This window comes from Vicugna pacos, chromosome 9 (assembly GCF_048564905.1).
Source record: "Vicugna pacos chromosome 9, VicPac4, whole genome shotgun sequence".
Taxonomy (NCBI): Eukaryota; Metazoa; Chordata; class Mammalia; order Artiodactyla; family Camelidae; genus Vicugna; species Vicugna pacos.
This window is the reverse complement of record NC_132995.1, coordinates 23662964-23689188: the sequence shown is the minus strand read 5'-3', so window position 1 is coordinate 23689188 and position 26225 is coordinate 23662964. Positions and strand designations below refer to the sequence as shown.

The 26225-nt window shown below is 44.7% G+C and overlaps 2 protein-coding genes across 2 annotated transcripts in view; both read right to left on the bottom strand.

Moving 5' to 3' along the window:
* Positions 1-20260, bottom strand: part of LOC140698399 (uncharacterized) — a 122040-nt gene extending 101780 nt beyond the window's left edge. The window contains exon 1 of the mRNA XM_072968738.1: positions 19984-20260. The gene's annotated coding sequence lies outside the window, so the exon portion shown is untranslated. The remainder of the gene's footprint in view (positions 1-19983) is intronic.
* Positions 20261-20372: 112 nt separating this feature from the next.
* Positions 20373-26225, bottom strand: part of LOC140698398 (uncharacterized) — a 30895-nt gene continuing 25042 nt past the window's right edge. The window contains exon 4 of the mRNA XM_072968737.1: positions 20373-20555. The gene's annotated coding sequence lies outside the window, so the exon portion shown is untranslated. The remainder of the gene's footprint in view (positions 20556-26225) is intronic.

Below are 26225 nucleotides of genomic sequence, written 5' to 3'. Positions count from 1 at the left end.
TTATCTGATTAAGTATTTGTATCTTCAAATAAAAGAAAAAACTCCTACAACTCAACAAGAAAAAGAGAACTCAATTAAAATGTGTATAAAGTATCTGAAAATGTATTTTTCAAAGAAAATATACAAATGGCCAATAAGCACAATCAAACGATGTTCAATATCATTAGCTGTAAAAGAAATCAAGTCAAAACCACTAGGAGAAACCGCTTCACACTTACTACAATAGGTTATAATAAAAAAAAGGTGTAACAAGCACTAATGAAGACACAGAGGAAGCGGAGCGCGCAGCCCTTGCTGGTGAGGATGTAACACAGCGTGGCCACTTTAGAAAACAGCCTGGCAGGTCCTCAGAGAGCTGAACATTTGGTTTATGAATGACCCAGCATTTCTGCTCTCTGGTCACACAAGTAAGAGAACTGAAAACAAATGTCCACATAAAAATTCCTACAGGAGTATTCACGGCGCCATTACTCTTCACAAACAAAAAGCAGAAACAACACAAACGACTATCACCTGATGAATGGGTAAACAGTAGGGCCCAGATATACAGTAGAATATAATTCAGCAATAGCAAAGCATAGAGTACTGACCCAGGCCACAACCTGGAAAAACATTGAAAAATTACTCAGTGTGAAAGAAGTCAGTCACAATAGACAGTTCCATTTACATGAAATAACTTGTTTTACATGAAATGTCCAGCACAGGCACATCCACAGAGAGAGAACAGTGGCTGCCTGGGGCTGGGGGAGGATGAGGAAGATGGGAATGACTGCTTGTGCATACAGGGCTTCCTGTTGGGGGATGAAAATATTCTAAGATTGACTGCGATGCACAATTCTGGGCTTTGAGTAAAAACCGCTGCACATTTTAATGGGTGAATTGTATTAAAACTGTTAAGGACAAAAGCACCTAGGGCCAGAACCTTCAAATAGTAAATGCAAATTGCTAACTTTTATTACAGGAAGAAGAAACTGCCCTCAGCATGAAAGCAGGAGATCGGCAAATATGGGTTAACAGAATTGGACAAGAGCATTTCACTTGAAAGAGTTGCTGAGTGTACACGAACTATTCAGAAATAGGAAAATCAGCTTGACATCACGAAGAAGCATTCTGCTTCAAATGCAGATCAAGGATTCGGCAAGCCCAGCTGCTAGAAATAACCAGAGAAGAAACCTGGTTCTTACAACAAGCACCAGAGCCAACAAGGAAATGGTGGTGAGGAAAGCAGGCAGCCAAAAATCTGGAACAGTTTGCTACAAATAATTTCTCCACTGAAAATTCAAAAATAAAATGAAAGTGATGCAATGCTGAGCTGGCCTCATGTTAAAGGGCTTCCTCTGCTGCTCGACAGTTCTGTAACCCCGAATGAGAGACTCAGGAGAATCAGCATGGCTCCTGGCAGTCCCCAAGTGACTGCCCACCAGCACGTTTACCACCATCACATCTGCCAGGGTTGTATTGCAGAGAAGAGACCAACTTCTAAGAGGCACAGGAAATGTTTACCAGGGAAGAAAAGGCTGCTGTCAGTCCTGGGACAGAGGCAGTGTGAGCAGAGGCCAGAAGGCTGCAGGTGAACTGGAGCAGACCTGGGGCAGGAAGGGACCACGGAAGAGCAGATCTCAATTTTCTACTCTCTCTCCCTCGGGTAGGAGAGATAAAGCCTGCATCCTTCTCACCTGGAACTGTGGGTTCTGGCTGGCAGAAGTCTTACGTACAGGGAATGAATACTCAAGACTCTGTGGAAAAAGTCACGAAAGAGAGAGGGCGTAGGGACCCAACTCCACGAGCCTCTCAAATGATCCCATATTTATTGTGTATAATCAAAGGAAAACGTCATTAACAGTTGTGTGATAGTAAGCAGGAACTTGGGGAAAGAAGGATGAGACAGAGATTGTAGAATCCACCGTGAGTACAAAGGCTTAGTGTATCTTTAGGTAAGTCATGGGGTGAGGGGAATAAGATACATTCTTTAGACATGTGAATTACAAAGCAGACCACCAGACCAGCTAGGTCCTTGCTTGGGGGATAATAGAGTATCTAACTGCACACAAGCCCAGCCTTTATAGCTGTGGGCCTGGGTCATTGCTTTGCGATGAGCAGAGTGCTATCTAAAACATCATCTACGCAAGCAAAGCATTATCTCTGCTTTTTAAGGCAAGGAGACAGGAGTGAGGATGCACAGGCACTTGCTTGCAAAGCAGTTACTAAGCATACGTTTTCTTCTTAAATTTGACAGGCAGCTGGGGTCTGTTACAATTTGTTAACCCAATCATGGGCTCCCACATGGAACCATTATGGAGGACACCCTAAGGTGACAAATCCTGGCTCTAGGTCTTTTCCTGCCAGCTTCAGCCACTCTAGCAGAGTCTAGGCACATTCCTGAATAATGATCATACAGAACCACCCACACTGTTAACTCCTGGTGCTTGAAACTTAATTTTAGCTCTACACAACTTAACGTAGAAAAGTTTCAGAAATAAAAGATATTATATTTACTTTATATCTCATCATAGGACTGATTTTTCTGATTGCTCTAAGCTGCTTCTTCTTGGTAAAGCACCTAATTCTGCAGGTGAATTCAGTACTTTCTTTGGGCATAACTAGCCAGTTTGGGCTCGCTAACTTCTATTGGTCAAATACCGATACACTTAATTGATTTCATTGTTCATCAATTTCAGCTGGGAGCAGAGGGAGTGTCACTCTGTTCCTCAGCCCAACCTCAACTCTTTATCATCAGCAACTCAGGACTCCGGAAACCAAAAACAGCTTTTGTTTCCCTTCTACAGTTTCAACAAACCCAACAGGATACATAAGCCTGGAGAAAGAATTCAACACAAATGTTAAAACAAAAATCAATAAACCTGAAGCAACTCCATCTCCGAATCATGATACACAATGACATGAGATTAAGTGTGTCAGGCCCAAAGCATGGGTGAGCCTGACCACCTGATTTCTATTCTTCAAAGGAAGGAAAGTTTTCCTATTTTTTATTATCACTCTGTCATTGTTTCTGATTAAGCCAAAAACTAGTGTATGAAATAATTAAGCATTGAAATAACAGATTTTTGTTGTATCAATTACAGAAGGCATTCAGAGGTGTTAGGAAAAACCACCTCTGTAAAAAATGCAAAATTTCTTCCACTGTGAAGAACACGTATACAAAATGCAACAGAGAATTCAAGCTCTTGTGGAGAGGAGCAAAAGCCACAGAATCAAAGCAAAGTCATTACTATGAGTCAACTCAAAATTCACTGGACAATCATGTTCAATGCATTCAATGAAATTTAAAGGCATACTGCAAACCATACACTTAATGATCTGCAGGCTAGAGGAAGAATTTCTCTCTTTAACAGACAAGAGTAATCAATAGGGTGCCCCACCAAACAAGGACCAAAGAACAATCAGGTTTTTAACAGTTATGATAAATCAGCATTTTCTAAAGATCAAAATCCAGAAATTTTAAACATTCATTCACACCACAATGAAACAAGCACTTAAAAAAAAAAGAGAAAATAAGCACATAGAACATGTACATAGATCAATGAGAATTTCTTGAGACGCTGGAAGAAACAGCCTATAGTCTTTTACTTGAGAAATAAAACTACTTTTAAAGATAAATGCTAAAACACATTTCATCATTCATGTTGCCTTGAAAAATCTGAGGCACTTGTATCTGATTAGAAAAGCAATTCTGAGTAATAGTGTGTTACAATTCAGAGCCAGTTTGCTTTAGAAGAAAAGAGAAAAGAAAAGCTACTGTTTCTCATATACTGCACAAAGTGTGAAGTGTCTCCCTGCCTCTTTCTCCTCCCGTTTTCTAAGCTCATGCTTCCCAACCCTTCTGAAACAAGTATGAGAACCTCTTATTCCTGCCAATATGCCAAATGACAAAAGAAAATCAATTTATTTGTGTAAGTATATGCTTAAACCTTGAACTGGAAGAGAAAGATATCAGAAGTCTATATGGAACTTATTTCTACATTCCTGAAATCACACACACAAACGTTCACACAGACACAGACACAGACACATACCCCCTGGATTACTGGGAAATTCACAAACTTAGGATTTCCATCTTCTAGAAGATAACTTTGTAGTTAGTTTAAAATACAAAACTGTCAGCTTTGGAAAGCCTTGATCACCTGCTAAACCATCCAAATATCAAAGAGACCCAATTAGCCTTCTCGGTAGAATGTAATTTCCCATGATGGCAAAACATACCCTAAAAAGTCCTGGATCTAAGTCTCGTGTTTATCACTAGCTATGATCGTTTTTAAGCACATTAACAGATTCAGAAACGTATGTCTCAACAGCATTTATTCTTATTGAAATAGTATACGTGTTCATTTGCCTATACAGAGACCAGGTCCCATGATGGAGTTTAAGAGCTATTTTGTGTATTGCAATATTTATTTTTAAGTGCAGAAAAGGAGGGTGGGTATTACTCAGTTGTAGAGCACCTGCATAGCATGCACAATGTCCTGGCTTCAGTCCCCAGTACCTCAAAAAAAATAAATAAAATAAGGGCATATTTAAAAATGAGTAAAGTTATAAAAAAATGCAGACTAAAAACCACTGCAATCTAGGAGACACAATTACAATAAAAAAAAAACAAGAGTTTCTGTCAATTATTGGCTATTTGCCAATCGCAGAGACAACCAGAAATCACACCTGATAACCATCACGTGTGATTCTCAGCAACCCTACTAAGTAGACACGGATGAGAAACCAGGATCTGCAGATGAGGAGACGGAGCTCAGAGGAACCGGGGACGCTGACCGTCCTGCTTCCCGTGACAACACATCAGCCCAGGGCAAGCGCTGACGGAGCTGCAATGAGGGGACACCCAGCTGCATGGAACCTTGGGGCACTGGGGAGTCCCAGAAAACACTAAAAACTGTTCAGTGAAAAACCAGCTCAAATATAATACACTGTGCCACATTCTTTAAACAGGGAACATGAGTGAGACCTTTTTGATGCCTCCGTGTCCTTTCTGCCATCGTCAGTTACTTGCCCTCACAGCGTGACCAGTGATGAACTGGACCCCATATGAAGCGCACTCAGATGGCAGAGCATTTGAAGCTGGTTTATGAAGTTTGTAAGACTCTGTCTGTGCCTCACACAGGCGGTCATCCATCACTTCTCACCGGTGTGGACGTACCACCTGAAATCACTCCTTTCTGCTTTTTAAAATCCCTTCATCTACTCCAGACTTTTCAACAGCAAAGAAGCAGCTAAACCACAGACAGTGGACAGCTTTTCACCAAATTTCTTGAACAGCCCATCGGACTACCTGGAAGCCCTTTACTTTTATTAAACCCACTTCCAGGTACTTCATCATTTTCGGATTGGTGGACTTGGCCTCTGACTGAGCTACTCAGAGAGCTCCCAGCCTCACATCCGTGAGAGGACCCTGCTGTTGGGAGAAATCAGTGAGAAAGGCGTACATCCCCCAGTCATGTCTGCATGGCTAGAAGTGCCACAACGTGCTAAAAATTTATACCATCATAACCCCTGGGCTCCCATGGACTGGTTTCACATTAACCAAACTCATGAGACACTGATGCAAGAAAACCAGAAATTTAACTTATTAATGTAACAGAAGATGTGAAACTATGAACCAGACTGCAATATCAGAGTTCAACCATGAGTATATGTTCTCCTCCACGGCCCAAACACGGGCAGGCAGTCACATGGCAAGTGTGGACCGAAGCAGAGCAGGAAGGATTTCTAGATGAATTCAATGGACTAAATTTCTGTTATACCAACAGATCTGCTGCCTGGAAAACAATTAATTCTAATCACGGTGCACTCTTCGTGGACAGTTGCCGAGACACGACTGTGAGCACCTGTGTAACTCTCCTTTCCCTGTCCTTTCTGGGCTAATTGATGCACAGACGTACAGAAATCGAGGGATGCAGATACATCTAAACACCCAAAGCCCATTCTGGGAGCCACAATACCATACAGCCAGGGTTAAAATACTTGCTCTGCCACTTACTAGTTCTGTGACCTTGGTCAACTTACCCTCTGTGTGCCTCAATTTCCACACTGTAAAACTGGGATAACAATCAAACCTTCCTTACTCGCTTGTTGAGAAGATTGAAGGATTCATTTCTGTAAAACGCTCAGAAAAGAATGTAGCACATTTTGGGTGCTCAACAAATGTCAAATTAATATTACAGTGGTTTACAAGTCTCCTTCCTAATCATCTTCTGTGTTTCCTGGCTAGACTAATACCCAAAGGATATTCTTATTTCTCCTTTTATAAACTCATGGGATGCACCCTTCTGTTCCATCCCACCACCTGTTTAAACTGATGGAAGGGATACCTCCTCCCCACTCCTCTGGGCCATGCAGAGTGCTACTCCCTTCACAGCCCTGACGCCTGGCCCACAGCTAGCCCTCCTCACATTAACAGATTGAGTTGTGATTCCAGGGAGACAAGCAGGGCATGTGAAACCCTTCCTTTCCCTCCGGTGTTGACTACCCTAGGGAAGCACCCTGGATGCTCAGCTGCATTGCAGAACAGCCCTGTGCATGATGGGGCACATTCTCTCAAGGGAAGGCTTGCTGTGGCCCAGAGATACCTGGGACAGGGTGAGTCTCTACTTCTGGGACACAGTATCATGACACTCATTTATCCACAGCCCTGAAGTTCATGGAGAACGTGGCTTCATCAGTAACAAAGAAGACATTTATCACCTGCCTACTCTTTTGTGTCATCTCTCAGTTGGCTGCTGGAGACAACATGTGTATAAGTATTGGTTCCCCTTAGGCCCCAACATATATGAAGTAACAAAAATTTCTGTGGCTTAACGTTGGTCCAGGGTGACTGTGTAACAGTTCTGACTCTGCTGATGCTAAATTATGGGTGTAGGAATTATGGAACCTCCTCAAATATCTTTCATCATAAAATCAGCTTTTCTTATTTTCTTGTTTCTTTGTAATTACCAAAGACTATAAAATGATGGCTGCACACAAAACAGCAGCTAAAGTTTATGAGCTCTCTTGACATACCCACTGTGGTAAACATGTTACATAATTACTAATTCTCACAATTCTACAAAGCAGATATGAGTGTCCCCTTCTCACAGACGAGGGGAAAACTCAGAACGAGCTGACTCAGGATCACGTGGTTCAGTGTCAGCATGTGCAGGCAAACCCAAGTCAAGAAACTACACCCCTTCATATATGTACCAAATCAACTCCCACCAATTAACACACAGCGGCGGGGTCAATACTCAGGGAACTCAACACACTTTTCAGCTTTATGGTGCTCCAGAGGCAGCTTCTAGCTATTTTAAAATATCCCGGCTCACTGGTTTCTAACACTAGAAGAAAAGCCCGATTTTGCCATTGTTTGCACAGCAAGTCTGAAATGTTCACAGCGAGATAAAAGAATAAAACTATGATATAAGCAGAAAAAATTTTCCAGGTAGAAAGACATAATGGACGTTGTGCTATTCTGAAGCATTAAGCAAAGGAATCAAAATAAAATCACATTGTTTAAGCCTTATTTTACAAACAGAAAAATTAAGACTGTAAAAAGTTGCAACAGCGCCACCTATGGCTAAAAAGATCTTCCAGGTTGCCGGGAAACATGCAACACAAAAATTGACTGTAAGATGAGAAACGAGAATCAGATAACTAGAAGCTTATGTAGCATACACTGCACTTTGCTTCGGGGGGATGGAGGGGTATTCAGTATTTAATCTGATATTGCTAATACTCCTAAATATAAACAAAAGACATAGGCTCATGGAAGCTCATCTTAGAAGAGGAAAGAATCCAGTCCAGCCACTTCATTTTACACCAGGGGAGACTGAGACCTGAGATCTGTCCTCCTGGCAATCAGCAGCAAAGCTCTCCTAGGTCTCATGTCTTGCACTGTAGTAAAAACCAACAGAACTGTACTACGCCTATATTCATAAAAGTCACGTCTGTATTTTTCCAACAGTAGGTAATCTAAGTATCTTGCAAAATACTTCTCAAAGAGCCAGGAAATCATAGAAGGGTATTGAAATACAAAAACATTTATTTACATATTAAAACAGCATGAGCTTTATTCTCTCTATTAAAAAAGTGACATGTCAAATCAAAATTTTGAAATTTTAAAACCTGAAATGAGTGCAGAAAAAAATCAAAATTTTCTTTAGTCACAAAAGAGAGGAGCTTATTCCCTGATAATAATCAATGTGGATTTTTCTAAACTTAATGGTTCTGGTCAGAATCCCGAGAAATTAAATGTCTGATGGATGGTTACACGGCAACATGAATTCTGAGCTGTAACAATACACATTCTGTGTAAATAATCTTCAAGGTCGTCTGCTTAAGGCAATTTAAGTAGTCCCTGTCTCACTAGAATGACACAGATTTCATTAAAGCTTCATACTGCACTTAAAAAAAAACAATCCTAGTTACTTTAAGCCATAATAATGTATATCATATATATACATATTGAATATGCATCAGAAATAAGCTACCCTTTTTAGTATTCAGAGTTGATACTTCCAAAGTATCAGTCACTGTGACAGCACATTTTTATTAAGCACCTCTACGGTGCTTTGTATACAAGGCGTCCAGCTCTCACAGTCAGACAAGGTAAACCATATTACTCAAATTTCACAAATGACGAAATATACTTAAGCCATGTAAACAACTAAGATATTCATCATCAGGAAAGAAAAGAGTAAGGATTTTACTTACAATACTCACTGACAAAGTTTTCTTTCATACTAAGACTACATAAAACAAATTCAGTGTTTGGAAATTTTTCAGTAAATAAGCACCACTAGAAAAAACAAGTAACATCATTAGCAACAATTGGACTTTCAAAGACCACTTCTCTCTTGCACAATAATTATTTTAAATGTTTTGTTTTTAGTTCTCACAAAGCACTAAATTAAAAAAATATTACCTTTAAAGTCATTACCTGAGAATAAAACATTTGTGAAAATGTACAATTTTAATTTATGCCACTCTGCCTCTCATTCTCACTGGTGTCTCTCCTTTGAAGACCTCATCAGGCTGAGATAGCTAAAATCGGTCATTTATGGGCTCACAGGAGTTCGGGAAAACACTCAACGGGAAGCTGATTAGAGGAGCAATTGAGAATTCATCCTGTGCAGCCTGGATTCCAGCATCGAGCTAGCCACCGCCAGCTGCGTGTGATTTGGGGCAAGCTGACCCATCTCTCAATCCCTCAGCTACAAAAAAGGAGACACTGATACCTACAATCAAACACTTGCTATGAAGTAAAACATGAGCAAAGCATTTTAGCCTCAGTTAGGCGTCCACTCACAGCGAGTTTGGTCATTATGATGATGAGGATGGCTGTTAACAAATTAAGCTCGACCAAACAGGAGAAATCACCTTAAAGGAGAAACATTCTAAGTCCATGAGCATTTCCTTTTGGATGGACTGCAGAATATTCTATAGATTTTTTTTAATAAACCAAATTTTGTCCATTAATTGTAGATTTACAGGTTCATGGACAAGTCTCCAGAAAAATAATTAGAGGCCTCTAACCTCTGAAAATTCAGATGTAAATTTTAAAAAAAATCAGGGAAGAGATTATACCTCATTTGGGAGAGTATGTACTTAGCATGCATGAGGCCCTCAGTTCAGTCCCCAGTAACTCCATCTAAAAACTTTGTTTTTTAAGAAATAGAGAATTAAAGCAAAAGGATGGAGGAATACGGAAATTTTTAGAGACTCATCTCAGATTTAAGATGGGGAAGAAACCATCCAATTCTCAGAAGAAATCTTGAGGACTATGTAAACTGGATCTGAGATGTCAAGTCTTTTAACATTATTCATGAAATCATATTACCAAGTCTTAAAACTACCTGATAACCCACAGTGGTGATACTGATCATAACAGCTACCATCACGTATCGAGCTCCGGCTAGGACTGCTCTGTTCTGACATCTCTGCCCCTAAGGCCTCACCAGGCGGAGAGCACTAAATTCGGTCATTTATGAGCATCTCGTGTAAGTCCTCCATTTGTGCTTCTCACACTCCCCTCACCAGCTCCTCTGAGGGAAGCACTGTTATCATCTTCCCCACCCGCAGATAAGGCCACTGAGGCACAGACACTAAACCCGTTCCAGGCCACATTGGAATTAAAGGACGTCTGTATTTCTGCTGTTTTGCTTTTGACAAAGGAATCTGAGATATCAATTCAAAGCAGACTGTTAAATAATCAAGTCTGTCAGGTCTTCACCTCAAAGAGCAGATACTATAAATTCCTGTTGTAGGATGAGGCTGCCGCCACAAACTGACTCAGCTTGAAATTAATATCCAAGATGAAGCAGCGGATACACGTAAATATTCACGATTGTCAAGTCTGCCCACGGGTCTGGGCACTTCACTGCCTGAAAGGGTGTGAAATCACCACCCGTGTCTGGGAGGGAAGCGCGGCTCTTCCCGGGCTCACCCAGGCTTCATAGGCTATTTACCCCCACAGACTAGCCTCAACGGTTAAAAGCTCTCAAGATTTTTACACCAGGCAAAACTGAAAGACATTTCTGCAGATGGAGCAATTTCTCAGGCTTAAATTTATTTGCCTACACTCAGCCAGAGGGAGAAAAGAAACAGGACTCTACAAAGTCTCTGACCCTCACCACTCACAGGAGTAGAATGACCACAGCAGAAGATGGCCCTTCACATTGCAGGATGTGAACAAAATAAAGATGCCCCAACAACAGGCACTCCCAGACACAGCGCTCAGCAGTCTTCTGCACAATCACGGTTGTGCAGCCCTCAACACCTTCTATTTCCAGAACACTTCATCACCCCAAAAGAATCCCCCTATCACTAGCATTCACCCCGTAATCCCCCTCCACCCAGCCCCTTCCAACCATCACCTGCTCTCTGCCTCTGCATGTGCCTTTTCTGGGCTTTTCAGATCACTGAAATCAACAATATGTGGCCGTTTGTGTCTGCTTCCTTTCAATTAACATGCTGTTAGCAAGGCTTGTATATTTTGAAGTGGCATCAGCATCTCTTTATTTATTTATTTTTTTTGGAAACGTTAAAGATTATTAGAAGGTGGTAAGTACTATTAAAAAGAGTAGAATGGAGCATAAGTGATTGGGTTTCAAAGGGAAAAGTGTGGGTTGAACAGTCAGGGTGGACTTCCCAAAACAGGTGGCATTTTTCATTTTCCTCTTTTTTTTTTCATTTTTATTCACTCTTACGTGTGAATAATGTTCCACTACATGGAGATACTACATTCGGTTCATCCATTCAGCAGCTATGTATGGACGAGGTCCAGAAGAATGAGTGTAAGGGATGACTAGCATGGATGGCATTTAAGCAAAGGGCAAAATGTGCTTTCAAAAAAAAGCCAACAAACAGAGGCACAAGGAAATTCAGTGCGTTTCTGAGCAAAGTGCTTGCTTGCTTCGGCAGGACTACCGTGCAGGGCTGGGGCGGATATTGGCAGGAATCACGGTGAGGGAGTCACCTGAGAAGACACCCCACTGCAAGCAGCTCAGCCAATCCTCCTCCCTCATCCTGTATTGTTAGAGCAATGTTTCTAGGTTACTCTTATTTCAATTAATAGCATTTAACTGCACGTCTGATCATCACCATCAGACCACATTACCTCCAAGTCACAGAAAATCATTCACTGACCGGAGCAGCACCAGGACATAATGGTGATGGATTAGGGAGTCCTGCAGCATTCCAGCCTGCAGGCACAAACCCCACATGTGCCCTGGTGATGTCCAGAAAATAAAATGCATGGAAATATCTCACTGCTGGAACACGACATCTGCCCTCAAATTGCCCGAAAATCATCCTGGCAAAGCACTACTCAACCTTCTCAGTACAAAAAAAAAAAAAAGCTAAGAAGGCAAATTTAGGCTCTTCCATTGAAAACCAGCAACCATCACTGCCAGTATCTGAGCTGGAATGCTCCTGACTTTGAAAACCACTGCGCAGTTACTTTTCAAACGTGAAACTTATATATATATACCACGTAGATGATATTGCAGTAGGATTTTTCTTTTCAAAATTTCCAGTTGCAACATTAGCACAAGAAAGTTTATGTTTAGGCTTTAAAAAAAATCAATTATCCTCCATTTTCTTAATTTTGAACTTATTATTATTTTATAAATGGAGCTATGGTGCGTATTTAAAACCTTTTGATTTCTGAAAACAAGACCTTTATGACCTCACTATTTCAGAGCAAACTTTAACGATTCTTTGAGAGGTGGGGCCTGGGGTGCTCACTAACAGCTCTTTAAATACTGACAAGGATGTGCTATTAAGTAATGCAAAGGCTCTAACTCCACATTAGCTCAGAAAGCAAAGAAACTACACCAAAGACTTCCTTAAATATTTTATATATTCCTATTCTTTTGAATATTAAAGCTCTTAAAACATATGATTTTTTTTGAAAAAGACAACAGCTGTAATAATTTTCCTCTCACCAAGAAAGCAATCTTTATCAGGAATAAAAACCCCTATGGAAATCGAAATGACAGGACGTTTCTAGCTAAGTGAACATCCAGATCTGAACACAAACCTAAATCCTATCAGATCTCACTCGAAGGAGCTCTACAAAGGCCTGGGCAACCCTGGAGATTAGCTCTTTTGTTCCAAATGTTGGCTGAGCTAAGATCATCACACTAGGCAGGGAAGGAGAGAAGAGGAATGTCCACCTGGCAGCCTCCATCAGTTTTCTTCCAGCAACAAGGTGCCTCTAGGGCAGCCCCGCTAACAAGTCCCCCATAAGGAAAGCCGGCATCCACATTGCCCCTGCCGTCCCCAAGTAGCCCCGAAGCCCATATCCCAGCCTGTGAATGGTCTTCAAATGATCCCCCAGTTGGTGGCACCCTCCACCTCTTTCCCGCTACACACACACACAAAGCCACGACAGCCTTCCCAAAGCACAAATTTGATTACATCAACCCCACTTCAAACAGTTCAGAGGCTCCCTGGTAGAGTTCTAGCCCCACCCCAGACCCTGCTCGCCCAGCCTCATCTCAGTACATAGGTCCCCAGTGACCTCAGGAGCCCCCTGACCTGCTCCTACTTCCCACTTGCCTCCAGGTTCATTTTGACTGTTTCCCAAGGAAGCCTTCCCTCCTTCCAACCTCCACAATTTGTTCCTCTCTTCCTAGAGATTTCTAGGCTAAGTCAACTTCTGACAATGCTAAGCTCTCAAGAAGCAAATACATTTTGCTTATTTATGTGGCTACACTCTCTCTCCCCTAGACTCACTGAAGTGCACGTGTTATGAATAAATGAATGACGGGTTGGATCTCAAAGGGACAGACATACCTGCTCTCGCCCGTCCCGACCCTTTTGTCTGTAGTATATCAGAAGCAAAACCAGAAGTACCTTTCCTGAGGGTCACTTCTGTTGACACCCTTCACTGCCTACTGTGTCAGTTCTAGTAAAACTCAACTTCTTCCAAAGCCCTACACCCCGGACTCTCTCCAGTGTCCTACCCAGCAGGGGTTCCCTCCACCCTGGACCGCACAGGGCACTCTCCCCGGGTCCCCACGCCAAAAGCCTCCAGGCCTCTGCCCGGGCTGCACCTGCGACCTGAGCCACATTCTTGACTCCTTCTCTTGGCTGACTCTTACTCTGTCCTCACAACTGAATGTACAGCCCATTTCTTCCAGGAAGTCCTCTCTGATAATGTCCTTTAGGTCTTGACTGGGCTCTATCTATAGCAGCAGTACATGGTGACCAACTGGGTGTTTGCCCGCTCCTTTGAGACCACGAACACTTGGGAACCACGTGGGAAGGAGTGAGAGATTACAAGACAGGTGGGGGAAGCAAAAAGCAGAAATCACAGCCCAAGTCCCAAATTCAAGGATACTTTCTCAGCAAAAAGTATAAACTATTTCACACGTGTGCAATTTGGCTACTATTTTTGTGGCTTGTGGACAGCAAGAACTTGGTGTTCTAGCCCAAAACCCAGGTTACATGCAAAGAAATGTATATATTCTTATCCAAAGGAAACCAGAGCTGCTCAACAACAGTTTTCAGTTAGAACTGAAAGGAACTTTGATAAAGGCAATCTCTCTCTCTCTCTCTTCTTTCTTTTCTGGCATCATATAAATTTAGAAGTAACTGCGTGACTAACAGACGTCTACAGCCCGTGATTCTGCACTGAAGTGTTTGGGGCTGAGGAAGCCCAGATTACATTCACTCTGTAAATGCAATCACACCAACACACTGATAGGTGCCGTGAGTGGTGGAGCTGATGTTCCAAAGCAGGCAACATTATTCTGTAAGAGAACTCTAAATAGAAAGTAAGAAATGCAATGTCCTGTACTCAATTTCATTTGCTATATGGGCCATTAACTGATAGTATATTTTGACTAATGAAACCCAAAAATAAATTGTCAACGTCGATTTTCTTCATCTGACCGTTTTATGCTAACATCGGATATTAAACTCTCACTCCATATGGAAAGCTCAGGCCTATGCTGCAGCACAGATACATCCCGAGGAAGAAAGCTGACCAAGGGAGAACTGGAGAGTTTCCCTTCAGAAGCTGCAAAGTCTGGTTTTGCACCTGTACACCATATGCAACCACGTCATCATCAAAGGAGTTAGACGTTACCTCTCTGGGGCGAAAATCACTGCATGCTTCAGAACCATCAAAGAATGCTGAGCTTTGTGAAACAGTCCAGAGGCGCTTAAATCATACTTTTTCTGAAAGGCTCCAAAACTGACCCACTTCACCATTCCAGGTATAACAGGGAAGTACTGGAAACAGTAGAGAGAACATGCCCTTGAATTCTGACAAGGCCCTGCTTGAATCCTGCTACAGCATTTACTAGTCACTAAATGGACCAATTCTTTAACCCCTCTGAGAAGGCTTCCCAATCCCCAAAAGGGGGCTGTCATCGCCCACCTGGGAGTCATGGATGTGAATGAAACACGCAAGTAGGGCGGCTGACTGCTACCTGACACGGGGCCTGGCTAGTTTCGCTCCGCTGCCCTTCTGCCCCTTTAAACTTGCACTGATCCCCCTGGTAAGGATCAAGTCCCCGGAACAGACTGCCCGTATCTTCTGTGTATTCCTGGATACATGACTTACACTTAGGAGGCCAGAAAAACAACTGCCTCCTCCCAAGTCACTAACAATATTCCTAAGAGTCTGGGTATTTTTAACTCTATTTTTCAGGGAGACTATTCCAGAACTTTCCAAGCACCATTCTCCAGGTTGGCTCCCCTCCCAGTGCCCATCCTTCTTACCTCAGATCCTCTGTCTGACTGCCTCCTGTTCATGGGAAAGCGAGTCCGGTAGGGTGGGGACTCCCTAGGCCTCCCTCCCTCCCTCACAGGTGACTGTGAATACCTTCTCCCCACTCCAACTCCAGCTTCTGAGGATTCTAACCTTCCGTATCCTGCAGCCTCTGCACCTTCCTAAGACGCACACGTGGCCAAGACTCTCCCTTTGGATTTCTTTCTGGCTGGCCCTGCTGACCCCCAGGCCCCTTAAGGATAAATGGGATTGCTCTGAAAATGATAAACGCCGCTGGCTGACACACCAAAGCTGCATGGTCTGGGCTTTCCTCCAACCGAGGCACAGCCCTCCCCTCCCTCAGCCTCAGTCTGCAGCTCTCGAGATGATCTAATTCACATGCAAGGCTGTGAACACCAGCTAAGAATGACGACTCCCAACTTGTATCTCTAGTCCAGCTCCTTCACCTGAGCCCCAGTCTCATAGAGCCGAGTGCCTCTTTGAAGTCCTAACTTGGATGAAAAATGGCATCTTAAAAATGCCTCATGTCCACCATTTACTCTGGAATTCGATTCCTGGCAGGTACCTCCCAGACTCCCCATTTTAGTAACAGCCTCAGCACCCACCTAGTTGTCTCAGGTCACATTCAATTTCCACTGTTCCCTCCCCCCGGCCCTGCCCTGGAATCAGTCCTGTTATTTTCGCCAATAAGCTGATCTCAAGTGTGATTTTGCAGGGACCATGGCCGGAAACACACAAGCTCACAGCATGGTTCACTAACAGTCCGCCGTAGGGTGCTCCCTGGAGGGGGAGGCATCTCCTGCCGCTGGTCACCTCAGAAGGCACTGGATTCTCACACAGGAGGCCCAGGAGAAGGGACTCAAGATTTTCCCGTGGTCTGAGCTTTGAAGGGCCCGAGGTCTGGGGGAGCTCCTAATTAGCAGACACACTTGCCAGTGAGCAGATGAGGATGGGGGAACCCACGCAAGGCTGTTATCACTCCAACTCCTGGGCTCTCGGGAGCCACGGGAAAGACCTGTGTCCAGTGTACAGCCCAGCCATCACAGATCCCAGCCTGCATTTGCCAACCCGGACAGCCTAGACTCCATCTACCTGCGACACTTACTTCTGTTCTGTTCCCCACCCAGAATGTGATGGACTCATTCAGATATTCTGGCCTGTCTCAAGCGAGACAAATTCAGTGAAAAATGAAGTGTCCACATTTGGACCAGAGCATGAAAGGAGAAACAAGGCCTCATGGTCAGCATGATGGTGGTGGCCAAACCCTTCCACCGGGTGAGATGAACCATGGTGAGGGTGAGAATCCAGGGTCCTAGGTCGGCCAAATCATCTTCCTTCACGGTTGTCTGGGGTGTTGGAGACTGACTACCACAAACTAACGACACGGCTGTCAGTGGTGGATGTCAGCTGCAACAGAAACGGATTCAACTCTTTACTGCCAACATGGGTTAAAAGTAAAGGCCGGGGCAGGGAGGTCTGCACGGCTGCTGAGGCAAACCACAGACCCAGCTCTGAATGCCCACTGGCTGGAGCAGAGAGGAAGCTACGGCCCTTTTAGCTGTCCCTGTGTCCAACAGATCCAGGTGAGCCAGCTACTTAGGAGAAGGTCATGTTGTCCTGATACCCAGAAAAACCAGCCTCGTAAAGGGAACAAATAGTGTCATGGATTATAGACCCAATTCTGCCCCTTTTTGAAGGCAAAGTAAAGTAAATGGCACGGGGAAGTTGAATGCAAAAAAAAAAAAAAAAATTAAAGAACCAAACGGCGACCGCTTCCTCCAACAGCGTCCCCTGCAGCTGTCACCTCCGTGGCGGCCACTCCCTCACCAGTGACCGCCGGCCAGGAAGCGCCATCACGCACATCACACAGTGACAGCCAGGAACCGCGTGCCGAGCACGTTTGTGTAAAAGCAGGAATCGAGCAAAATGCTGCAGAGTTTGACCTTACAAGTTTAAATACTCCATGAAAAGAATCCCTGAGCAGCCGACTAAATCAATTCGCATCTTACTTCTTCAAAACTATCAAACAAATTTAATAAGGGCGCATTTGTCACCAAATAAAAGGAGGACCAAACAGGTCCCTCAAAGCAAGGATTTTAACAGGTATCTAATACCAGTGGGTAATGTGCTAACAAAGCAAATATTCCAAAACATTAGAAAATACAAAATGACTAGGATAATACATGGATCAAGACAGAAATTAAGATTTTGCTTTTTAAAGCGATGGAGACAGTATGGAGGGCAATCTGGCTATTTCCAATGCAGGGTGTGCACAGCCCACATTTTCAGATGCAACAACATGCTCACTGGGCAGTACAAATGAAAAAGGAATAAAGAAAAAGGAAAAGAGGAACAAGAGAAAATTAGAAACACACAAGAACAAAAATGATTTTGACAGCATGTACAAGAATTTACGTGAGTGTGTGAGGCCAGGGACGAGGGGAGGGTGAGACCCACCCTCACCCCCTGCTCCAGGGAAAGCAGGGACCTGAGGGAAGCGGCGCTGCCGGGGGACCCCAACGTGGTCAGCGCCCCTAACCAAAATTCCACCTACAAGCTTCAAGGCAGATTTGAGCTACAAATTGTGGTCGCATTTTAGTCTGGACCGTTTTACTCACTTCCACCAATAGTAGCAGGAGAAAATTAGGCTCTGCTCCTGTACCAAAGAATTGTTTAAATAATTAATGACTGTGGAATACTAAAAGCAACAATGGGGTAAAAGTGAATGGAGGAGAATGTGCTTAACCCGAGCTCACTGGCCGCGTTATCTCACTGACGTTCAGAAGCTGGCTGAGCCCTTATGGTACCAGAACAGACAGACCCGAAAGGAGGGAGGTTTAATGCGCTGCTGTATTTCGATACTGGGAGCCATGCCTGGTACACGAGGTTCTGGGTAAACAATGGGGACAGTGTCAACCACTGTGGGCTAATTACACATCCAGATACTCCGCCAAGTCCCAAGGGCAGACTTCAAAAGACAAAAACAATCTGGCATTCTCTGGTGGGGCTGCAGACTCAGAGACAAGCATTTGTTGAGCAAAAATATCACCAGTGCCTCCTATGACAAAAGAGGAGGCAATGGCGTGGGGGCTGGGGCAGGGCTCCAGGCTTCCACTGCTCACTCACCAGTCTGTCCAGGGGGAGAAGTGGACCCTGCTTATGTTGCACCGATGCACCTACCTTGACTAATGCCTGGGGCCTCAGCAGGTGTTGACAGGAGAGGTGAACGGAGCCAGACTTGGTGTAGCACGGTGCTGGCAGCTATGCCCTCAGCAGTGCCCAGGCTCCTATACATGCCAGCTCATCTTAAGAAGCAGATGGGGAGTGCGGGCATGTAGATCACAGGGCCCTGAGAGGACAAGTACAGATCATGGCTACAGCATGCCTCTCCCCTTCCTTAAGTCATAGAGGTATGTCTGGGAGGAACAGAAAATTCATCCAGAGCCCGCTACATTGTCTCTCGCAGGTGGGACTCGTGTCCCCTGTGCTTCTCACTCACAGGGCTGGTCTAGACATTCTTTTTATCAATTCTCTAGCATCTTCTCCTCCAACTTACCAACAACCAGAGAGTAGGATCTGATCTTAGCTAAGTTCAAGTGTCACAGAGCACTTCCTTCACAGCGGGCCCAGAAACATGTGCCAGGTTCTCCGACCGTCACCTGTGGGACCACCATGAGCCCTCTCCAGACTCAAGGACAGAGGCCGTAGGCCGGGGGAACACAGCTTCCCTCACTCTCCCCAGCAAAGGTTTCCACGTCTCGGAAAAGGCATCTCACCCTCTTCTGCCTGAGGGACAGCACAACAGATACACCGGGAAACAGAGCTGAAGTTGGGGGGGTAGGCAGCCCAGAAGAGCTCGTCTGTACTTCCGAGGCAATGTGGGGCCGTTGACTTAATCACAGGGAAGAAGTGAGAATGAACATTTCCCTGCTCTGTCCCATACACCGTGATACGCCTTTCCCTGCATAAGGAGTTCATTCGGAAGTCCCCGGCGGTGTTTCTGATGTCCTAACTTGTCATGGAGGCTGTCGGGCAAGAAGAGAGGGCCTGAGCAGAATAGGTGCTGGGCCTGGGAGGCAGGAGACACCGGCTCCAGCCCCAGCTCAACCAGCTCCTCTTTCCGCCTCTCGGGGTTCAGCATCTCATCTATAAGCAAAGGGATGAGACTGTCCCAGGACAGGCTGCCCAACAGAAATGAAATGAGAGCCATGTAAATAACGTTTCCCATTTGCCACGTTTAAAATGGTAAACAAAGAAACAAACCAACAAACAAAAAACAAATACTAGAAACTGATTTTAAGAACAGATCTTACTTAATCTACTGTATGTAAAATACTATCATTTTGACATGTAATCAATATGGGAAGTAAAGAGATAGTTTATATGCTTTTACTAGACAAGCCTCAGTGTCTGATGTGCATTTGACCTACAGCACATCTCAGCTGAGTCCAGCCTCCTCCCCAGTGCTCCTAGCATCAGTGGCTTTGGCTACTTTATTGGACAGCAACCCCAGGGGTCCCACCATGGTCATGGCTGTAAAGCGGGAGTAAGTGTCCACACTAACCCTAAAAGGATCTCTCTGAAACAAAGGCGGATTCACTTTGAAATGTCTGTAAACCGGCGGGCTGCATCTCCATCCCCCCTTGGCTACAAGACAGACTTCTTCCTTGCTGATCCCTTTCTGGATGTAGGGAAGCAATCCGGCACAAAGCCAGGGTGGACTGGCCTCCAGGTAAACTTACCTGCTGTCTGTGTCCAGTCCCATGAAGTCCTCCATCTCAAACGGGATGCAGGGGAGGGGGATCTTGTCCCCAGAATTCTTGGGGCCACCATCCAGCCACTTGGACTTGAGCAAGATGAAGAGTGACTCAGTGAAGTCCTCGATCCTCTTCTCCACCACCCTGCAGTCCTCTAAATTTGAAGGCAACGTCGGTGCGCGGCTGCTCGACTTCCTCCACATGCAGTACAAAGACAAAGAGCTGAGAGTCATTATCGAGGTGCCATACAGCTCCTCTGCACGTGGAGCTTCTCCAAGGCCTTGGCAGAGAGACAGTCGGTAATGGTGACAAGGCCCACGACCTTGCAGTGTTTCTGGAAGACGCTCCACCCATTCTCGGGCACATAGCGGTGCCTGTAGTGGATACAGAGTGTCCACTGGGAGCCACATGGGCTGATATGGCTCACCGAGGTGAGTAGCTGATAGATGCAAAAGAAATTCTCCTCTGAGATGATCTCCATGGTTTGGACTACAACGGGAAGAGTCTGGTGGTCCTCAGCACACTGCACGTAGTCAGGGATGCTCATGTTGCAGGCCCTGCCGAGACAGGAGAGGAGATCGAGGTACATACTCTGCTGTGTGCTATGGGCCCATCTGGGTTGCGGTGACCTGGTGTGTACCAGACAGAAGGCAAGGGAAGCCAAAGCAAATCCGGGGGTACAGTTTGTCCTCATAGTCTGCACATGGCTACTGTAGCTCGGATCACATTACCCAGTTTTTGGTCTAGGCTTCCTGCCCCTGCAGAGAAGTGTCATTTCTTATTTTATATTTCCAAGCACCTAGCAAGGCTCTGATATAAAGTCACTACTCAAAAATGCTGAATAAAGAAATGAACAAAGGATATGCTTTCCCCAAACTCCTTCAGCAGAATATAAAGAAAAGGACCACAGTAGGATCAAAAGATCTGGAATTCTATTCAATTTATTTGAACCCCTTAGCTTCATAGTAATGGATAAGAAAACTTGCCTTGGGGTAGAGGGTACTGTTCATTGGTGGAGCACATGCTTAGCATGTACGAGGTCCTGGGTTCAAACCCCAGTACCTCATTTTAAAAAATCAAACAAATAAATACACCTAATTTCCCTCCTGAAAAAGTATTTTTTAATTCAAAAGTCAAAAAACACCTTGCAATTGACACAACATTGTAAACTTGACTATACATCAATTAAAAAAAATCCTTGCCTTGCAAGAATATATCTGGATTACGGATGTTTGCAAATGTAAAATGCCTAGGGTACCACCTGCATAAAAAGTGGTGACTGTACAAATGTACTATCCCCCCTTTATGAGCTATTCTTCCTTTGGGGGAGTTATAACCTCTCAGAGCTAATTTTCTCAGTTTAAAAAATATAAACATTACCTGGTTCTCAGTACTGCTGAAGAATCAGATAACCCTAAGAAAGCATCTGACCCACAGAATTTACTCAATAAATGTTTTTTGAATGAATGAATAAACAAGCAAAGTGAATGCTGCTCCCTGCCAAAGACCATCATAATGATACTTCCTGGAAATCCCAAGCCCACGTTCACCAGACTCTGCACTAACAATGTGGGTGACCTGGACAGGCCTGTGTGCTTCTCTAAGCCCCAATTTAATCGTGGATAGAAATGAGGGCAATAACACAAACCTCAAATTGTTAGTGAGTCAGTAATGAATTGTACCCCAATATTGCAAGATGGAACCATTAAGGAAAACTGGGCAAAGAGTCCATAGGCTCTCTCCATATTATCTCTTACTACCACATGGGAATCTACATTACATCTCAAAATAAAAAGTCTAATTTTTTAAAGAGGTGTTCGAGGTTAGGTGAGCTCACTGTCTCAAATAAGGAACACACAGTACAAATAGGACAATGCCCAGCCCATGAGATACACTCAGTTAACATTCCCACTGAGCCCACTAGTCCCTCCAACTTCTAATGGTGTCCACTTCCAAGAGCCCATGTGACCATCCTTGTTCTAATTTTCTATTTCTAATTTTTTTCTTTTCATTAAATAGAAACACCCAATTCCATAGAATGCTTACCAGATATCATGATGGCAGCCCTTCAAAACCTGACCACAGAGATCATGATGGCAGCCCTTCTTGGTGAAACAATAAAATGAATAGCCATTTTCACAAGACCTCTGAGTAAATCTACTAGGGAACTTCATCCTGGACTGAGGAAGAGGACTGGGGAGCAGGGGGCATTCAGGGGCACAGAGAATCATGGGCCACCTGTCCCACGATGGACTTTAGACTCACCCTCACCCTTCAGGAACTACTAAATACACACAGACAGAGTGCTATGGACAAGATTTTTTTTTTTTTTAAACAAATCCCTGAATCCCTAGCAGGTCTTGTTTCTACCCATACACAAATGGCTTATGTGCATAATGTTTCACAAAAGCCTTAAAATATTATCACCCCAACTTGACACATCAAGAAACTGAGGTAGAGTAGTTTATCACATTCTACAAGATTAGAGAGAGGCCACGTCAGACACCGTATTTAAATCCAAGCCCCTGCTCCAGTGCTCACACTAGAAAGTGTGACATACTGCCCCTTTCCTGCCCTCTCCCTGCAATCAATCTCTGAATAGTCTTTTCTGTGTCACCTGGAATCACAATCACATTCATTTTCCACAAAGAGCTATGTCACTCCTTGGAGGACTTTTCAAAATCTAAAGGGTTGGTTTGAGAGGAGAGATTTGCATTTTCTGTTTCTCAAAGGAAACATGGCTTTAAAAGAAACTGAAAAGTAGTTATCTAGTCTAAGCCCTCATTGTGCAGAGAAAGAACCGGAGGCTCAGAAGAGATGAGGAAAGGGCCTTATTAACAAATATTGCCTCAGCGCAGCACCAAGCCAGACCTGGCACTTCTAGGGGAGGATCTGGAAGGCCCAGGAGAATGAGTGTTAGAAAACAGAAAGAGAAGAAGCATACAAGGCCCCGTCTCTTCACCACCATAACATGAATTTCCACCAAATTACCCAGAATGGGTGCAGCCAATATTAAGTTTGTCAAAAGAGGTTATAGAATTCTCAACCATAGTGGAAATTCCAACATTTACTGTGCTTTTTTCCCAGTTCAAGCATCAATTCAGTGGGCACTCTGTACCAGGGACTACACGAGGCCTGGGGTTCTCCCAAATACAGATCTCTATTACCACGTGTGCAAACCACATTAAGGCCACCAGAAGAAAAGCGCCCACAGATAAGATGGAATTACTGAAACTGAAAGCAGCAAAAGAGCATATATTACTAGGAAAAATGGTGCTCCTAGTAATGGACTCATGGACATAGAAAGCAAACTGTGTTTAGCAGGCAGGAAAGGGGGGATTAACAGATACAAATTAGTAAATATAAAATAAATGACAAGGACCTGCTACATAACACAGGGAACTATATTCAATTTCTTGTAGTGATTTATACTAAAAACAATCTAAAACATATATATATACATATGCATATGTTTATAACTGAATCTCTGCTGTACACTTGAAACTAACATTGTAAATTGACTACACTTAAATAAAAAATAATTTTAAAAAATAAGTAAAAATAAATGCAATGCCATTAAGAAAAAATAAAAGAACTCTCTAATCCCCTTAACTGTAGGTGGTCGAGAAATCTAGCTGCAAACACCAAGTCCACTGGATCACTCCAGCACTGGCTGACACTCTTTCTGACCATCAGAGAGTCACTTGCTTCACTGAGGTTACTTTTCTCTTCTGTGAAAGGCTACAGTTGCAACTAACGATGTATAGAATCTCATCATTCACAAGCCCAAAAAGTAGTGAGGACTTCACATGGGCCAGGCTCTGGTCAGATGAAAAGATAGGGTCCCAGATATATTCATGGGCAGAAGAAGTTTATGCCATAAAGGTATAAATTCTTCCTGTTTTGATAGACAGATTCATTTCAATTCTGGTTAGAATTCCTACCAGATTTTTCTTGGAATATAACAAGTTAATTTATGGTCAGGAATAGCCAAGAAATTTCTTTAGAACCACCACTTGGGAGGGGTGGATAGGTCATTCATTTCCACTGCTCTTTCTGAAGTGATGAAAACGTTCTGGAATAATAATGCATGCACCACTGTGAATATGCAAAAAGCTGCTGAATTGTACCATTTAAATGGATGGAATTCATGGTGTGTGAACTATATCACAATAAAACTGTCCTATGAAAATTATTTCTTGACAATTATTTTTCAGTTTATACACTAGTCTGTCCCACAATTTAAGAAAAACAAAAAACCTAAACAAGCCAAACTATGCCAGGAGCACTTTAGGACTGCAATATCCCTGGGTCTCCAAGGCCTCTGGTGGTGCTGTTCCTCTTAACACACACTAGCTGGGCTGGGCTAGTTAGGGACTGTAACTATCTTTTGAAAATCGAGGATCACTCCTTTCACCCTGGGAGAGGGAAGGAAGGAGGATGTCACAGCCTCATGCCTTCAGCACATTTTTAACAGAACCAAGCCCTGCTTTCACCACTGCAATCCCTCTCACTATAAAAACACGTGACATCAACAAGCACCTCCATCATAACACCTGAAAGCGTTCAAGGTACTTACCTGCTGCAGAAACATGGAGGGGGGAGACAGAACCTCGCTTAGCAGTGACGCTCCCTTTTCCCAACTCCACCAGGAGAAGCTGGGCGTTAGAGCCGGAGGCTTTCAGCCCAGGTAGCAGCGCCCACGCCACAGAGCTGGTCCTCAGGGAGCGGGAAAGGGAGAGCAGGGCAGCCCCGGGGTCGCGGGGCAGGGAAAGCGGGGAGGGGGACGCGGGCTGCAGCCTCGCTCGGAGGACAGCCCCAGCCCCAGTCCCAGGCGCCCGCCCCCGTCCGGGTCCGCAGACCCCGCCCGCCCGGGACACAGCCCGCCCAGGGGCGGGGACGGGCCGGCGGACGAGGAGAGGAAGCCCGGGAGGAGAGGACTAGCGGGAGGGAGAGGGGAATGGGGCGCCAGCCGCGGACTGAGGGGATCCCGGCTGGGTGAGAGGTGGCAGGTGCACACCAGGCCCTGGACACTGTGGCCGGGGCGCCGGGGCAGGTGGCGCTGGCAGAGGGGTCTGGCCTGAGCAATTCATCTGAACACGGGCTGACTAGCGCCCTTGGGGTCTGTGACAGGCGGACCGCCCTCCCGCAGCCGCCTGACCCCTTTCCTGGGAGCCCCCCACCTTGCACTTCCACAGTCAGAGGCCCCGGCCCCAGGCAGGAACCAAAGGCCTACCGGGCGACGTAGTTGAGAAGCCTTTGGGCCCGATCCCCGGCTCGGATATGGAGCTCCCAACCAGCGGACCACTTGGCACTGACTGCGCATGCGCAGGAGGGCCAGCGATCCTCTCTGGGTTCTGTGAGAGAAGGTGGGACAGCGAGGGAGGGAGAAGATGGGAGCGGGTGGAGAGGACGGGAAAATTGGAGGGATACAGATGGACAGGATGAGCAGAGAGAAGGAAGGGCTCTGGAGAAGGGAGGGTCTTAGCGGAGTTGGAGAAAAAAAAGCTTTACCTCTGGGGCACCCCTAGGCGGCAGACCTGCCTCTGTACCCTTCTGTTACCCTTCAAGCCCCGCAGCTCAATTTTACCACCGTGATCCAACCCTCCGTCCGATGCTTCTGCAGAAACCCTAGGGAGATCACACCCGTTGCCCCCACGCGGAGCTGGGTTTTCTGTTGCTCTGAGAACCAAGCACCCGCAGGTGTTGTCGCTCAGAACTACCTTGGGAAGAGCACATATTCCCCTTTTACACGCTGGGAAACAGGCAGGCAGGATCTCTGCCTTAGCTCCACTGTCCCAGGTGTTGGGCTGGCGGGGAGCGGGATGGTACAAGATCAGAGCCCCAGACAGAGCAGACTGCCTGAGTGTTGGTGCATAGTCCCCATCCCTCCTGGGTAAACCATACCCACCCTAGTGGAAACATCAAGGGCTCACAGTAGTTCCCTGGGTGTGGGAGAGCTGTCCTCATGTGAAGGAAAAGTCCAGCTGGGCTAACAAGCTAAGTCACAAATCTAAGTGTGATAAGTGTCAGTTTACTGATCTAAATTCTGCTGGGCTATCTCGTAAATCTGAAGTTTAGTGTCAGTTTATTGGCCTAACAACCTAACTCGTAATTCCAAGCTCAACAAGTGTCAGTAATGTGATCTGTTACAAATTGATAAGCTCCAGTGTACTTATTCCTTGCTTTTTGTTCTTTGAGCCTTATTGGCTAATCCCCCCTTACTT